We start from the raw sequence: 18,454 nt of genomic DNA, 5'->3' as shown, positions 1-18,454 counted from the left end.
CGTTAAACGCAATGGGAAGTATTGACTTCACCAGCATTTTGTCGTGGGATTTGTTTACAGTTCTCGTAAATGTAATTAATATTATTTTAATTTATTCCAAATGAGGCATACATATTGGTGTTTGCTTTATAGAAGTCTAACTAACTAACTAACTAACTAACTAACTAGATGGCTTATCGAACCCAAAGGTTCATCACCGAATTAACCAAAGCCCCCCACCGCTGAACCAACAAAATCCGGTCTCCTTCAACTCCTATCTCCCATAGAAGTCTGGCATAAATTATTATAATTAATGGAGAAAACCCCGATACGGATGAATATTAGAAGATAAAGAATGACTGGCGTTATAACTAGTTTTATCCTTACATCACTTCTGGTTTCGGAATTGGAGGTTTTCAGCATAAACTTTTGTTGCACAGAGTGTACTAGACATGGGGTAATGCACTGCTTCCCAAACTTTTTCATTCATTACCCAAACCTTTTATCAGAAAGTCCTTTTCACCCAATGTATGTAAATTATATTATTTTAAATAAATTAAAAATAATATAATGAAGATTACCTTTTCCAATTGTGTACGGTACGATTTATAAACACAGCCAGCGCGATACGTACCTCACACTGCCATAGCTAGCAACACACTGAACCTAAACTTTAGACTAGACAACTAACTCACTAACTTTAGTTTAGGGGGCGGTACGTCTAGACGTATTTATTCAACTCTCCGCATGCATGCGAGCGCGGCAAAAATGATTGAATCTAATAACAAGCATATGGCGTGTTTATTAAATAGCAAATAAATACTTGTTAGACTGTTTTAGAGAATCGGTGCACAATGACTGATCGCTTTCTTCAGAGTACTTCTACAATTTTACGGTAAATTTTAATGTGTATTCCGAGGTGTGTCGTTACCCAAAGAAAAACCACTTTTACCCCTTTTTGGGTAATTTACCCAGGTTTGGGAAGCACTGGGGTAATGGATTATTGAACGGTCTGGAAGAAATAGTAGCAAGCATTTTCCTACTGTGTTACAAATAACAGTGAAGGGAATTCATTCGAATTTTGCTAACCAAGGCAGAAAATAATTATAATGTGATTCTCGTATGAAAATTGATTAATATAAAACAAACTAATCAGAAGGCAAGATAATTTTTTTCATAAATAAGTAGAGCTGCAAAAATTCTTGGAAGCTGAGGAACATAATATTATGATTCAAGGTCGAACATATTTAAGAAGTAATACGTCAGTGTTAAACCGGCATATCTATGTATGATCTAGTGAGCGTTCCGAAATTTAATATGAGTCTTCATTAAGGAAGTGTTCCAACTCGACTGCTTCTTTGAGTCCAATTACTAGACTCCTGGGACCATAAAAATCTCAGAGACAAGGCAATTTTATTTCTTCATAAAAGTCGTCGTATATTGAGGACATGATACTAAAGGAGGTAACGTAGCAGAAATCTAGGCTAGACAGCGTTCTGGAAATTACTCTCATCGGTTGTCATGCGAGGCGCAAGAGACAAGAAACAGCTGGAATTAACTGGAATGCTTCCAGTGCTCGCAGACTGAACACAATGAAGCCTATTCCCTTGTGCACAACCTTGAAATTGTCACCTTTAGCCTACTTTCCTTTATAAGGAAATATCTTCTTGCAGTATCATGTCTGTGTGTCTCTCCTTGTTTTCCTTACAATAAATGAAACAATTAAAACAGTTTTATGTAATTTTATATCAACAGCAAATATTCCTTAATTCCGTGCAATAAATAGTACCCGAATAGTGGCAGTGCGAATATCTGAGTTGGGAACAACGGTACCATCATTCTGTGAGAATGTGTGGCATAAATTCTTTTAAAATATGCGGGTTTTAGGGTATTTTTGTAGAAGGTACAGTAAAAACATTGCTGCCTCAAGAATTCTCTGGGTTATTTACTTTCCCGTTTGACTGAAGTAAACAATGAGAAAATTTAGCGAAGGAACCTGTGGCATAAATATTTAATATAATATAATTTAATGAAAGCCGGCGAATTCTTGTTGGGCAGGACACTTACTTGAGTCCAAATCCATTTTGGCAAACGTATCTGTCAGTACTATAAACATATGACTCATTTTGCTGATAACTTTTTACTACAGAGGTAGAATATCATGAAAGCGCGAGCAAAAATACAGTGTTCTTTACTACATTGTCCGTACTAAGTGAAATCACGAGGAAAACTATGAACAGCCGAAGAAAATAGTGTTCAGATAATAATCTAGTAGCAAGAAAAACGAAAACTTTGTGTGATACTGCATAAACAAATCACGTTACAAAACATGGTTAATGATTCTCACAGAGCTAAAGCCTCAGTGACAGTATCTAACTTTCTTTCCACTACTGATAATAGAGATCACAGTTTTGCTTTCCCCCACAACCCCTGTCTATTCCCCTATCTCGTAAAGCCACGATTAAGCAACTGAACTATTTACAAAATGGTGCTGGTTGGATTCATTGTTGTTTTTGTTTGTTTGTTTGCCATCAGTCTTCCGACTGGTTTGATGTGGTCCTCCATTTTCGCCTATCTTGCGCCAATCTCTTCATTTCCACATATTTTTTAAAGCCCACATCCTCAAAAATCTACGTCACATATTCCAATCTTTGTCTCCGCCTACAATTCTTCCCTTCAACTGTTCCTTTCATTATCAAATTAATCAATCCTGGGTGCCTCAGAATGTGTCCCACCATCCTACCCCTTCTTCTGGTAAGATTTTTCCATAGACTTCTTCCTTCGCCTATCCTAAGACCAGCTCATTTCGTACTTTATCAGTCCACTCAATTTTCAATATCCTTCTATAGAAACACATTTCTGGCTTTCCCACTGACCATGTTTCGCTCCAAACATATAACTTCAGAAAAATCTTTCTTAATTCCAGGTCAATGTTTGACAATAGTAGACTTCTCTTTCTGAAGAAGGGTGGGATTCATACATTAAATATACCCATGGACACCACATGCAAGCACTAAAATGTGTTTAAGACAACACTTGTGGGTCACACTTGGGTGCTTAATAATCGTAATTCGTATTTTAAAGATGTCGGGTTTTAGTCTAGTCGCAGTTTCCTCATCCTGGAAAATTCTGGGACAGCACCAAAATATAAGCCACGCCTGCCTCCTTCCGGATCCTCCATAATTTATTTACATTCGCCCTTACATTCGATGACAACTAATGCAGTTGATATAACGTCGTTTAAATAAAATACATACAACAGAACGACTGATGAAGGCACATTATTAACGCCTTATTGCTGCGCCAACTTCTCCAACATATCCGCTTTGTGTGTAGCCTTGTCACATTTCTGAATACAGAAGCATTAAAACAGTTGTTCAATAGTGAAAACAAATCTACCCTGAAGATGGAAACATTATGTTCCTTCGAAACGTTATCTACCTACAAATCCACATTTCGTTACTGACCAGGAGATTAACATCGACATTTTCACCGCCATGAGAACTTCCAAACCTCCAACTCAGAACTCTCTATTGGAAATCAATCCTTGCGTTTCGTTGTTTATTTATTTATGTCAAATGGCAGGTACATAGAATTTCATCTTTGACCCATAACACATCTTGCTTCCCAGTAGCGAACATAAAGTTTGCTGCTCTTCAAAGCTGAGCAGTGTTGTAGGTGGTAACTGTCCATTTCCTCTCCTTGGTTACAAATACGAGGTGCGATCGGAAAGTTTCAAGACTGTGTCAATAGAGGGCGAACCGGATGTAGTACGAGCTTCTGCCGCAAGGGGGTGCGGCCTACATTCATAGTGAATCAGTGTGCCAGCCGGCATCATCGAATTAGCATTTGTTTCTTAGTTACGGGCGATTTGGTAGTGCATTACACCGACCCTCCTGCGATTTCGGAATGGCGGATTTTCATGAACAAAGAGTGTGCATCAAATTTTGCCAAAGACTCACCAAAACGGCTACGGAAACCTATGAAATGCTAAAGCAAGCATTTGGGGAGTCCGCAATGGGTCGTGCACAAACTTTTGTGTGGCATTCACGTTTTAAAAATGGCCGAACCTCTGTCGATGATGACGAGCGTTCTGGACGACCATCTTCGAGCACAACGCCCGAAAATGTTACGAAGACTCGGCAGGCCATTCCCGAAGATCGACGTCGTACCATCAACGACTTGTGCGACATTGTTGGGACCTGTCAGCTGATTCTAAAGGAAGAACTCCACATGCGACGCATCGCAGCCAAGTTTGTGAAAAGGCTCCTGTCTGAGGACCAGAAGCAGAATCGACTTCTCGTTTGTCAGGAGCTCAAAGATCTTGCCGGATCGCCGGATTTAGCTCCGTGTGACTTCTTCCTCTTCCCAAAGATGAAAATTCAGCTAAAGGGAAGGAGATTTGAGACGATAGAAGAGATTCAGGCAGAATCGCAGATGGTGCTTGACAGGCTGACAAAGAAAGATTTCCAGGGATGCTTCCAGGCTTGGCAGCGGCGATGGGATCGTTGTGTTCACTCCCAGGGGAACTACTTCGAGGGTGATGGATGAATGTAATACCTGAGATAAGTGTACGGGTTTTTTTGTTTTTAAAATATAGGCGCAGTCTTGAAACTTTCCGATCGCACCTCGTAACATAGGATGGTTCGGTATAGATGCCAATCCGGTGGAGGTGCTTGGCTAAACAATCATGTCCTGTACTTAAGCGGAATGCTGCAAATGCGTCCCGCCTGTGCCAATCTGGGATGTTCAGTAGTGATTCATTCCATTGTTTCTCAGAAATTTGTGTTGCGTTTCGTTGTTGTCCCTTGGACTATTATTAACGACGCATTCTTAATAGAATAAGTTATAGTGTGAATCAAAGGACGATTTTAACCGATGAACTAGAAGGAAACATCTTGACATATTTTAAGATATTATCCAATCATCTGACCATAGGGACTGAGGAAAACAAATAAAATCTTGGCCAATAAGCCAGCCTTCAAGCCGAGAATCAAATGCGTTGCCTCTATGATAAGAAGCAATACTGCCAATCACTCATACGTTACAAGTTCTGTTCTTCTGATATCCAGCCGACACCAAGATTTTCGCGGACCGCTATTAGTGTGACATGTTGTTAAAAAATAGATTTTATGTTTGTTTTCGAAAGATGAAATCATCATTCAGAGAGCGGCACGACGTGTTTGTTCGCAGAATTTCTAATGACATGAACGATTTTCACAAGGTCACAACAGCAGAGACAACGCCGTATCTGCTTAACCTAAGTGCTTTGTGATGTAATTTGAAAGAGTTGCGAATACAGCGTGTGCGAGTGTCGTTTCTTTATTTTAATTTAAGATAGTATAGTGTATAACGGATGCATTCGTTCGTCTGATGTGGTTTATAGTATTTGGGACCGCAATGGCCCTCATATGCATGTTATCCTACTATTTTTGTAATTAGTACGTCAGTTATATTCGTGATCTGAAAAAAAAACCGCAGATCGGTCCGGCGCGGAGTGCCTGCTGTGTCTCATTATCGCCACGCCATTCCTACTGACAGACCAATGAAAAAATGCTCGCTACATTACGTATTCCAAAATGTTGCAACCCAACATTAAAACTTGTGATCCCTTGCAGGTACGGAACTTTCTCATCGAAACTCTGCAAAGATAGAAATCAAGAAAGAAGTATGTTTTCCGGTTTACTTTTATTACGTGTTGTCACCTGTATATGCCAAAAAGCGTGAAACTGCGTTAATTATATTACATTATGAATTGGAAAGGTCGTAAAAGGCAGGGTCAGAGGCCAATTTTAAAGTACCGCTACGTAACATACCTGGAGGAACTGGGAAAAATTATGAAAACTTCAGGTATTAGGAGCTGTTTCGCGGACCGATATTTCAACCGTGTTTATAAATGAGCAGTTTTAAGTTACTCCTGAGGATAACTGAAAACCAAGAGGCATATAGGCTCCGCAATTCTAGGAATTATCACTAGATTCAGATAAGTAGCCATGTTAACGCTTCGGGCGTTTTGTTACTGTCGAAGTAGCCCCTATTACCAGTACGTTAGGAAGCTGGTGTAGAAACCAGAGACAATTTGGACGTGGTATCACTGCTCGGTCATTTAGCGAATGTCGGTCACTTCACCGGTCGGTCTTCTGCGGTTTTTCAGCCGTCATTCGATTCATTTGTAGAGATATTTCGCATCTGCTTGTTTTTTATGGTAATTTTTATCTGTGATGCATGTGATTGTTCTCAGATTTAAAAATATAATAAAGTTCTACTTTAGCGCAGAGAAGGTGTAAAAGTGCATCTTGCCACAAGTGGGAGGAGATCCCAAACATAACGAGAATTTCAGTCCCCGGTAAATGTAATTGCCCATTCCTGCTCTTACACAGCAACCGTGTATCTATATCCTACTCGCGCTATATGCAGAACGTCAAGATATATGAAAGAAGAAGCCTTTGTATTTACCAGTATTTCTCGTGGGGGGTTTGCATTTAATGGTGCTTCTAGGGACATGATGAAGAATAGGAGGAAGGAGGCTAAGGGGTAAGTGACAATACAAAAGCAACGATCCCATCTTAAAGGAGAATACATATTTATGAGAGTTCTTCGGAGTGAAGACGAGAGCTTTCCCACCTTTCCCTTTCAAAATGAGTGGCAACGAGTCTCTATTCCGGCTTTCTTCCTTTGTGGATAACAAAACCGAGGGCTATATCACTTATCAGCTCTCCGGCTACGTGGTATAGCGCCTTCTTAGGCTCTAAAGTTGTTCATCTGCGTTAGACGTTCCCTGGTATTGCGGAATGCAAGGTTCGTCTCATGTGTCTACGAAAGCCCGCTACATAAACCTTCTCTGAGTCTCTTTAGTATAGTCTACACTTTCACAGCCTATTTCTATAAGGCCCTTTCTATACTATTAGATCTTACAAGTGATCTGTACCTTCCATAGCAATTTTCATGGCCTAATTTCTCTTATGCGGGTGATCAAAAGTTGCGTTGGCTTTCAGATGTCGCCCCCACGTAAATCGTGACGTGCGAATGTCAGGATCCCAGTATGAGTCTCTCCGAATATACACAATTAGGTTTCCCTTAGATCAACCGTAGTAAGCGACGTATCCAAATACGAATGGCGCGAATAATACAAGGTATGCAGCAGGTCTCGTATAGGTAGAGGTCATATGGAAGTCACGACAAAATCGGCCTAATACTTTGCCACATACAGGTCTTTAAAATTCTCAGTCATATATTTTCACGTTAATTTCTGCCAAACCAAAAATACCTGGTTCACCAAACACATGTCAAAATGAGGTCACGTATAGGTACACACCATATTGAAGACACGACCAAATCGGCCCAATACTTTGCCAGATACAGGTTTTCAAATTTCTCAAGGTCATATATTTTCACGCTTATTTCTGCGCAACCGAAAGTACCTGGTTCACCAAACCCACGTCAAAATGTGGTCACGTATATGGCAAGGTCATACCGAAGTTACGACAAAATCGGACTAATAGTTTGACAAATACAGGTATTTCAAATTCTCAAGGTCATTTATATTTTCACGCTTATTTCTGTCAGACCGTAAATACCTTGTTGACCATAATCATATCAAAATGAGGTCTCGTATAACTCGAGGTCATATGGAAGTCACGACAAAATCTGCCCAACAGTTTGAAAGATAGAGTACTTCAAAATTCTCAATGTCATATATTTTCACGCTTATTTCTACCAACCCGTACATAATTTGATGTCCGTACTCGTGTCAGAAAGAGTTCGCGTATAGGTCAAAGTCATATGGAAGTCACGACAAAATCGGCCAAATAGTTTTCCAGATACCGGCACTTAAAATTCTCAAGGTCATATGTTTTCACGCACATTTCTGCCAAACCGTGGAAACCTGGTTGACCAAACTCATGTCTATATGAGGTCACGTATAGGTGAAGGTCATGTCAAGACCACAAGGTCACGCAAACTGTTTGAGAATTAGAGGCCTCAAACTCTTCAAGGTCACTTGAAGTACATTTTTCTAACGCGTATACATAGAGAACTGAGGGGATCTGATTGAAATTGCACACATCATATATGGGTTATAGAAGGGTCAAGGGCATGTGAAGGTTACTATATACTCGGTGACTAATTTGTGATGGGATAGATTACCTAAGGTTGAGTTAGTTTAGGTTAGGTTAGGTTGGGTTAGGTTACGTTACGTTAGGTTGGGTTAAGTTGTGTTATTTTGAGTTAGTTAAGGTTAAGTCAGGGTACTTTGGGTTGTATTAGCTCGACTATACTCATATCAAAATGAGGTCACGTATAGGTCAAGGTCATATGGACGTCGCGACAAAATCGGCCCAATAATTTGCAAGATACAGGTTTTCAAAATTATCAAGGTCATATGTTTTCACGTCTATTTCTGCTAAACCAAAAATACGTGGTCGACCAAACCCATGTCAAAATGAGGTCACTTATAGGTCAAGGTCATATGGGAGTCACGACAAAATCCGACCAATAGTTTGCCAAACACGTCTTTCAATTTCTCAAGGTCATATATTTTCACGCATATTTCTACCAACCTGGTTCACCAAACTCATCTCAAAATGTGGTCACGTATATAGCAAGGTCATACCGAAGTTACAACAAAATCGGACTAATAGTTTGCCAAATATAGGTATTTCAAATTCTCAAGGTCATTCATATTTTCACGCTTATTTCTGCCAGACCGTAAATACCTTATTGACCATAATCATATCAAAATGAGGTCTCGTATAGCTCGAGGTCATATGGAAGTCACGACAAAATCTGCCCAATAGTTTGAAAGATACAATTTATATCTTAATTGCGTCATGTTTGTGTTATATCAATACATATATTTATTTTTCACTCTATACACAAAACTTGTTTTAAAATAATGTTGTTAAAATTATCGCTCCTCGTATACCTATTACTTATTTAGCACGCAAAGAAATTCTACCTCTTTGAGTTTTGTGTATAGACTGGAAAAATAATATATGTATTGAAAGATACAGTACTTCAAAATTCTCAAGGTTATATATTTTCACTCATATTTCTACCAACCCGTACATAACTGGATGTCCGTACTCGTGTCAGAAAGAGGTCACTATAGGACAAAGTCATGTGGAAGTCACGACAAAATCGGCCAAATAGTTTTCCAGATACCGGCACTTAAACTTCTCAAGGTCATATGTTTTCACTCATGTCAGAATGAGGTCACGTATAGGTCAAGCTCATATGGAATCTACGACAAAATCGGTCCAATAGTTTCCTAGATACAGGTCTTGAGAAATTCCCAAGGTCGTATCTTCTCACGATTATTTCTGCGAAACCTTAAACACCTGGTCGACCATAGTTATGTCAGAAAGAGGTCACGTATAGGTCAAACTCATATGGAATCTACGACAAAAAAGGGTCCAATAGTTTCCTAGATACAGGTCTTGAGAAATTCCCAAGGTCATATCTTCTCACGATTATTTCTGCCAAACGTTAAACACCTGGTCGAACATACTCATGTTAGAATGAGGTCACGTATAGGTCAAGGTCATAGAGAATGTCAGACAGATTCGGTCCAATAGTTTCCTAGATACAGGCCTTGAGAAATTCCCAAGGTCATATTTTCTCACGGTTATTTCTGCCAAACTGTAAATACCTGATCGACCATACTCATGTCAGAATGAGGTCACGTATAGGAAAAGCTCACATGGAATCCACGACAAAATCGGTCCAATAGTTTCCTAGATACAGGTCTTGAGAAATTCCCAAGGTCATATCTTCTCACGATTATTTCTGCCAAACTGTAAATACCTGATCGACAATACTCATGTCAGAATGAGGTCACGTATAGGTCAAGCTCATATGGAATCTACGACAAAATCGGTCCAATAGTTTCCTAGATACAGGCCTTGAGAAATTCCCAAGGTCATATCTTCTCACGATTACTTCTGCCAACCCTTAAATACCTGGTCGACCATACTCATGTCGGAATGAGGTCACGTATAGGTCAAGCTCATATGGAATCTATGACAAAATCGGTCCAATAGTTTCCTAGATATGGGTATTGAGAAATACCCAAGGCCATATCTTCTCACGATTATTTCTGCCAAACCGTAAATACCTGACCGACCATACTCATGTCAGAATGAGGTCACGTATAGGTCAAGCTCATATGGAATTCACGACAAATTCGGTCCAATAGTTTCCTAGATACAGGTCTTGAGAAAATCCCAAGGTTGTATCTTCTCACGATTATTTCTGCCAAACCGTAAATACCTGATCGACCATACTCATGTCAGAATGAGGTCACGTATAGGTCAAGTTCATATGGAATCTACGAAAAAATGGATACAATAGTTTCCTAGATACAGGTCTTGAGAAATTCCCAAGGTCATATCTTCTCACGATTATTTCTGCCAAACCGTAAATACCTGATCGACCATACTCATGTCAGAATGAGGTCACGTATAGGTCAAGCTCATATGGAATCCACGACAAAATCTGTCCATTAGTTTCCTAGACACAGGCCTTGAGAAATTCCCAAGGTCATATCTTCTCACGGCTATTTCTGCCAAACCGTAAATACCTGATCGACCATACTCATGTCAGAATGAGGTCACTTATAGGTCAAGCGCATATGGAATCTACGACAAAATCGGTAAAATAGTCTCCTAGATACAGGTCTTGAGAAATTCCCAAGGTCATATGTTCTCACGATTATTTCTGCCAAACCTCAAATACCTGGTCGACCATACTCATGTCAGAATGAGGTCACGTATAGGTCAAGCTCATATGGAATCTACGACAAAATCGGTCAAATAGTCTCCTAGATACAGGTCTTAAGAAATTCCCAAGGTCATATATTCTCACGATTATTTCTGCCAAACCTTAAATACCTGGTCGACCATACTCATGTCGGAATGAGATCATGTATAGGTCAAGCTCATATGGAATCTACGACAAAATCGGTCCAATATTTTCCTAGATACGGGTATTGAGAAATTCCCATGGTCATATATTCTCACGATTATTTCTGCCAAACCGTAAATACCTGATCGACCATACTCATGTCAGAATGAGGTCACGTATAGGTCAAGCTCTTATGGAATCTACGACAAAATCGGTCAAATAGTCTCCTACATACAGGTCTTGAGAAATTCCCAAGGTCATATATTCTCACGATTATTTCTGCCTAACCGTAAATACCTGATCGACCATACTCATGTGAGAATGAGGTCACGTATAGGTCAAGCTCATATGGAATCTACGACAAAATCGGTCCAATAGTTTCCTAGATACATTTCTTGAGAAATACGAAAGGTCGAATCTTCTACACGATTATTTCTGCCAAACCGTAAATACCTGATCGACCATACTCATGTCAGAATGAGGCCACGTATAGGTCAAGCTCATATGGAATCTACGACAAAATCGGTCCAATAGTTTCCTAGATACAGGTCTTGAGAATACCCAAGGTCGAATCTTCTCGACGATTATTTCTGCCAAACCGTAAATACCTGGTCGACCTAACTCATGTGAGAATGAGGTCAAGTATAGCTTAAGCTCATATGGAATCTACGACAAAATCGGCAAAATAGTTTCCTAGATATAGGTCATGAGAAATTCCCAAGGTCAAATCTTCTCACGATTATTTCTGCTAAAACCTTAAATACCTGGTCGACCATACTCATGTTAGAATGAGATCATGTATAGGTCAAGCTCATATGGAATCTACGACAAAATCGGTCCAATATTTTCCTAGATACGGGTATTGAGAAATTCACAAGGTCATATTTTCTCAAGATTATTTCTGCCAAACCGTAAATAGCTGATCGACCATACTCATGTCAGAATGAGGTCACGTATAGGTCAAGCTCATATGGAAGCTACGACAAAATCGGTCCAATAGTTTCCTAGATACAGGTCTTGAGAAATTCCCAAGGGCGTATATTCTCACGATTATTTCTGCCAAACCGTAAATACCTGATCGACCATACACATGTCAGAATGAGGTCACGTATAGGTCAAGCTCATATGGAATCTACGACAAAATCGGTCCAATAGTCTCCTAGATATAGGTCTTGAGAAATTCCCAAGGTCATATGTTCTCACGATTATTTCTGCCAAACCTTAAATACCTAGTCGACGATACTCTTGTGAGAATGAGGTCACGTATAGGTCAAGCTCATATGGAATCTACGACAAAATCGGTCCAATAGTTTCCTAGATACAGGTCTTGAGAAATTCCCAAGGTCATATCTTCTCACGATTATTTCTGCCAAACGTTAAACACCTGGTCGAACATACTCATGTTAGAATGAGGTCACGTATAGGTCAAGGTCATAGAGAATGTCAGACAGAATCGGTCCAATAGTTTCCTAGATACAGGCCTTGAGAAAATCCCAAGGTCATATTTTCTAACGGTTATTTCTGCCAAACTGTAAATACCTGATCGACCATACTCATGTCAGAATGAGGTCACGTATAGGAAAAGCTCATATGGAATCCACGACAAAATCGGTCCAATAGTTTCCTAGATACAGGTCTTGAGAAATTCCCCAGATCGTATTTTCTCACGATTATTTCTGCCAAACTGTAAATACCTGATCGACAATACTCATGTCAGAATGAGGTCACGTATAGGTCAAGCTCATATGGAATCTACGACAAAATCGGTCAAATAGTCTCCTAGATACAGGTCTTGAGAAATTCCCAAGGTCATATATTCTCACGATTATTTCTGCCAAACCTTAAATACCTGGTCGACCATACTCATGTCGGAATGAGATCATGTATAGGTCAAACTCATATGGAATCTACGACAAATTCGGTCCAATAGTTTCCTAGATACAGGCCTTGAGAAATTTCCAAGGTCATATCTTCTCACGATTACTTCTGCCAACCCTTAAATACCTGGTCGACCATACTCATGTCGGAATGAGGTCACGTATAGGTCAAGCTCATATGGAATCTATGACAAAATCGGTCCAATAGTTTCGTAGATACGGGTATTGAGAAATACCCAAGGCCATATCTTCTCACGATTATTTCTGCCAAACCGTAAATACCTGACCGACCATACTCATGTCAGAATGAGGTCACGTATAGGTCAAGCTCATATGGAATTCACGACAAATTCGGTCCAATAGTTTCCTAGATACAGGTCTTGAGAAATTCCCAAGGTTGTATCTTCTCACGATTATTTCTGCCAAACCGTAAATACCTGATCGACCATACTCATGTCAGAATGAGGTCACGTATAGGTCAAGTTCATATGGAATCTACGAAAAAATGGGTCCATTAGTTTCCTAGATACAGGTCTTGAGAAATTCCCAAGGTCATATCTTCTCACGATTATTTCTGCCAAACCGTAAATACCTGATCGACCATACTCATGTCAGAATGAGGTAACGTATAGGTCAAGCTCATATGGAATCTACGACAAAATCGGTCCAATAGTTTCCTAGATACAGGTCTTGAGAAATTCCCAAGGTCGTATCTTCTACACGATTATTTCTGCCAAACCGTAAATACCTGATCGACCATACTCATGTCGGAATGAGATCATGTATAGGTCAAGCTCATATGGAATCTACGACAAAATCGGTCCAATAGTTTCGTAGATACGGGTATTGAGAAATACCCAAGGTCGTATCTTCTACACGATTAATTCTGCCAAACCGTAAATACCTGGTCGACCATACTCATACCAGATTGAGGTTACGTATAGGTCAAGCTCAAATGGAATCTACGACAACATCCGTCCAATAGTTTCCTAGATACAGGTCTTGAGAAATTCCGAAAGTCATATCTTCTCAAGATTATTTCTGCCAAACGTTGAACACCTGGTCGACCATACTCATGTCACACTGAGTTCAGGTATTGGTCAAGGCCATATGGATGCCACGACAAAATCGGCCCAATAGTTACCTAGATACGAGTCTTGAAATATTCTCAAGGTCATATCTTCTCACGATTATTTCTGCCAAACCTTAAATAACTGGTCGACCATAGTCATGTCAGAAAGAGGTCACGTATACGTCAAGCTCATAAGGAATTTACGACAAAATCGGTCCAGTAGTTTCCTACATACAGGTCTTGAGAAATTCCCAAGGTCATATCTTCTCACGATTATTTCTGCCAAACCGTAAATACCTGACCGACCATACTCATGTCAGAATGAGGTCACGTATAGGTCAAGCTCATATGGAATCCACGACAAAATCTGTCCAATAGTTTCCTAGACACAGGCCTTGAGAAATTACCAAGGTCAAATCTTCCCACGGCTATTTCTGCCAAACCGTAAATACCTGATCGACCATACTCATGTCAGAATGAGGTCACGTATAGATCAAGCCCATATGGAATCCACGACAAAATCGGTCCAATAGGTTCCTAGATACAGGTCTTGAGAAATTCCCAAGGTTGTATCTTCTCACGATTATTTCTGCCAAACCGTAAATACCTGATCGACCATACTCATGTCAGAATGTGGTCACGTATAGGTCAAGCGCATATGGAATCTACGACAAAATCGGTCCAATAGTCTCCTAGATATAGGTCTTGAGAAATTCCCAAGGTCATATTTTCTCACGATTATTTCTGCCAAACCTTAAATACCTGGTCGACGATACCCTTGTGAGAATGAGGTCACGTATAGGTCAAGCTCATATGGAATCTACGACAAAATCGGCCCAATAGTTTCCTAGATATAGGTCATGAAAAATTCCCAAGGTCATATATTCTCACGATTATTTCTGCCAAACCTTAAATACCTGGTCGATCATACTCATGTCAGAATGAGGTCACGTATAGGTCAAGCTCATATGGAATCCACGACAAAATCTGTCCAATAGTTTCCTAGACACAGGCCTTGAGAAATTACCAAGGTCAAATCTTCCCACGGCTATTTCTGCCAAACCGTAAATACCTGATCGACCATACTCATGTCAGAATGAGGTCACGTATAGATCAAGCCCATATGGAATCCACGACAAAATCGGTCCAATAGGTTCCTAGATACAGGTCTTGAGAAATTCCCAAGGTTGTATCTTCTCACGATTATTTCTGCCAAACCGTAAATACCTGATCGACCATACTCATGTCAGAATGTGGTCACGTATAGGTCAAGCGCATATGGAATCTACGACAAAATCGGTCCAATAGTCTCCTAGATATAGGTCTTGAGAAATTCCCAAGGTCATATTTTCTCACGATTATTTCTGCCAAACCTTAAATACCTGGTCGACGATACCCTTGTGAGAATGAGGTCACGTATAGGTCAAGCTCATATGGAATCTACGACAAAATCGGCCCAATAGTTTCCTAGATATAGGTCATGAAAAATTCCCAAGGTCATATATTCTCACGATTATTTCTGCCAAACCTTAAATACCTGGTCGATCATACTCATGTCAGAATGAGGTCACGTATAGGTCAAGCTCATATGGAATCCACGACAAAATCGGTCCAATAGATGCCTAGATACAGGTCTTGAGAAATTCCCAAGGTCGTATCTTCTCACGATTATTTCTGCCAAACCATAAATACCTGATCGACCATACTCACATCAGAATGAGATCACGTGTAGGTCAAGCTCATATGGAATCTACGACAAAACCGGTCCAATAGTTTCCTACATACAGGTCTTGAGAAATTCCCAAGGTCATATTTCCTCACGATTATTTCCGCCAAACCTTAAATACCTGGTCGACCATACTCATGTCACAATGAGGTCACGTACAGGTCAAACTCATATGGAATCTACGACAAAATCGGTCCAATAGTTTCCTAGATATAAGTCTTGACAAATTCCCAAGGTCAAATCTTCTCACCATTATTTCTGCCAAACCTTAAATACCTGGTCGACCATACTCATATCAGATTGAGGTTACGTATAGGTCAAGTTCATATGGAATCTATGACAAAATCGGTCCAATAGTTTCCTAGATACAGGTCTTGAGAAATTCCCAAGGTCGTATCTTCTACACGATTATTTCTGCCAAACCGTAAATACCTGATCGACCATACTCACGTCAGAATGAGATCACGTGTAGGTCAAGCTCATATGGAATCTACGACAAAACCGGTTCAATAGTTTCCTACATACAGGTCTTGAGAAATTCCCAAGGTCATATATTCTCACGATTATTTCTGCCAAACGTTAAACACCTGGTCGACCATACTCATGTCACACTGAGTTCAGGTATTGGTCAAGGCCATATGGATGCCACAACAAAATCGGCCCAATAGTTTCCTAGATGCAGGTCTTGAGAAATTGGAAAGGTCATATCTTCTCACGATTATTTCTGCCAAACGGTAAACACCTGGTCGACCATACTCATGTCAGAATGAGGTCACGTATAGGTCATGCTCATATGGAATCTACGACAAAATCGGCCCAATAGTTTCCTAGATATAGGTCATGAGAAATTCCCAAGGTCAAATCTTCTCACGATTATTTCTGTCAAACCTTAAATACCTGGTCGACCATACTCGTATCAGGTTGAGGTTACGTATAGGTCAAGCCCATATGGAATCTACGACAAAATCGGTTCAACAGTTTCCTACATATAGGTCTTGAGAACTTCCCAAGGTCATTTCTTCTCACGATTATTTCTGCCAAACGTTAAACACCTGGTCGGCCATACTCATGTCAGAATGAGGTCACGTATAGGTCAAGCTCATATGGAATCTACGACAAAATCGGTCCAATAGTTTCCTAGGTACAGGTCTTGAGAAATTCCCAAGGTCATATATTCTCACGATTATTTCTGCCAAACCGTAAATACCTGATCGACCATACTCATGTCAGAATGAGGTCACGTATAGGTCAAGCTCATATGGAATCTACGACAAAATCGGTCCAATAGTTTCCTAGGTACAGGTCTTGAGAAATTCCCAAGGTCGTATCTTCTCACGATGATTTCTGCCAAATGTTAAACACCTGGTCGACCATACTAATGTTAGAATAAGGTCACGTATAGGTCAAGGTCATATAGAATGTCCGACAGAATCGGTCCAATAGTTTCCTAGATACAGGCCTTGAGAAATTCCCAAGGTCATATCTTCTCACGATTATTTCTGCCAAACCGTAAATACCTGATCGGCCATACACATGTCAGAATGAGGTCACGTATAGGTCAAGTTCATATGGAATCTACGACAAAATCGGTCCAATATTTTCCTAGATACAGGTCTTGAGAAATTCCCAAGGTCGTATCTTCTCACGATTATTTCTGCCAAACCTTAAATACCTGGTCGACCATAGTCATGTCAGAAAATGGTCACGTATAGGTCAAGCTCCTATGGAATCTACGACAAAATCGGTCCAATAGTTTCCTACATTCAGGTCTTGAGAAATTCCCAAGGTCATATCTTCTCACGATTATTTCTGCCAAACGTTAAACACCTGGTCGACCATACTCATGTCAGAATGAGGTCACGTATAGGTCAAGCTCATATGGAATCCACGACAAAATCGGTCTACTAGGTTCCTAGATACAGGTCTTGAGAAATTCCCAAGGTTGTATCTTCTCACGATTATTTCTGCCAAACCGTAAATACCTGATCGACCATACTCATGTCAGAATGTGGTCACGTATAGGTCAATCTCATATGGAATCTACGACAAAATCGGTCCAATAGTCTCCTAGATACAGGTCTTGAGAAATTCCCATGGTCATATGTTCTCACGATTATTTCTGCCAAACCGCAAATACCTTGTCGACCATACTCATGTGAGAATGTGGTCACGTATAGGTCAAGCTCATATGGAATCTACGATAAAATCGGTCGAATAGTTTCCTAGATACAAGTCTTGAGAAATTCCCAAGGTCATATATTCTCACGATTATTTCTGCCAAACCTTAAATACCTGGTCGACCATACTTATGTCGGAATGAGATCATTTATAGGTCAAGCTCATATGGAATCTACGACAAAATAGGTCCAGTATTTTCCTAGATACGGGTATTGAGAAATTCCCAAGGTCATATCTTCTCACGATTATTTCTGCCAAACCGTAAATACCTGATCGACCATACACATGTCAGAATGAGGTCACGTATAGGTCAAGCTCATATGGAATCTACGACAAAATCGGTCCAATAGTTTCCTAGATACAGGTCTTGAGAAATTCCCAAGGTCGTATCTTCTACACGATTATTTCTGCCAAACCGTAAATACCTGATCGACCATACTCATGTCAGAATGAGGTCACGTATAGGTCAAGCTCATATGGAATCCACGACAAAATCGGTCTACTAGGTTCCTAGATACAGGTCTTGAGAAATTCCCAAGGTTGTATATTCTCACGATTATTTCTGCCAAACCGTAAATACCTGATCGACCATACTCATGTCAGAATGTGGTCACGTATAGGTCAAGCTCATATGGAATCTACGACAAAATCGGTCCAATAGTCTCCTAGATACAGGTCTTGAGAAATTCCCAAGATCATATGTTCTCACGATTATTTCTG

At 40.1% G+C, this 18,454-nt stretch overlaps 2 protein-coding genes across 7 annotated transcripts in view; one reads left to right on the top strand and one right to left on the bottom strand.

Annotated features, from left to right (window-relative positions):
• Positions 1-18,454, top strand: part of LOC110831202 (carboxypeptidase D) — a 69,252-nt gene that overhangs the window by 23,607 nt on the left and 27,191 nt on the right. The gene's annotated exons all lie outside the window — the stretch shown is intronic.
• Positions 1-18,454, bottom strand: part of LOC110840644 (tRNA (uracil-5-)-methyltransferase homolog B) — a 120,768-nt gene that overhangs the window by 93,067 nt on the left and 9,247 nt on the right. The window contains exon 1 of one of the 2 annotated variants that reach the window (XM_022085813.2): positions 561-640. The exons of the other annotated variant lie outside the window; for it this stretch is intronic. The gene's annotated coding sequence lies outside the window, so the exon portion shown is untranslated. Of the gene's footprint in view, positions 1-560; positions 641-18,454 lie in introns of those variants that run through there. 2 annotated transcript variants of the gene reach the window in all.

The sequence above is a fragment of the Zootermopsis nevadensis genome, unplaced genomic scaffold (assembly GCF_977971745.1).
Source record: "Zootermopsis nevadensis isolate Lab colony 2312 unplaced genomic scaffold, Znev_1.0 Znev_ptg000015l, whole genome shotgun sequence".
Taxonomy (NCBI): domain Eukaryota; kingdom Metazoa; phylum Arthropoda; class Insecta; order Blattodea; family Termopsidae; genus Zootermopsis; species Zootermopsis nevadensis.
Note: the sequence above shows the minus strand (reverse complement) of the source record. Positions and strands in the feature narration are given on the sequence as shown.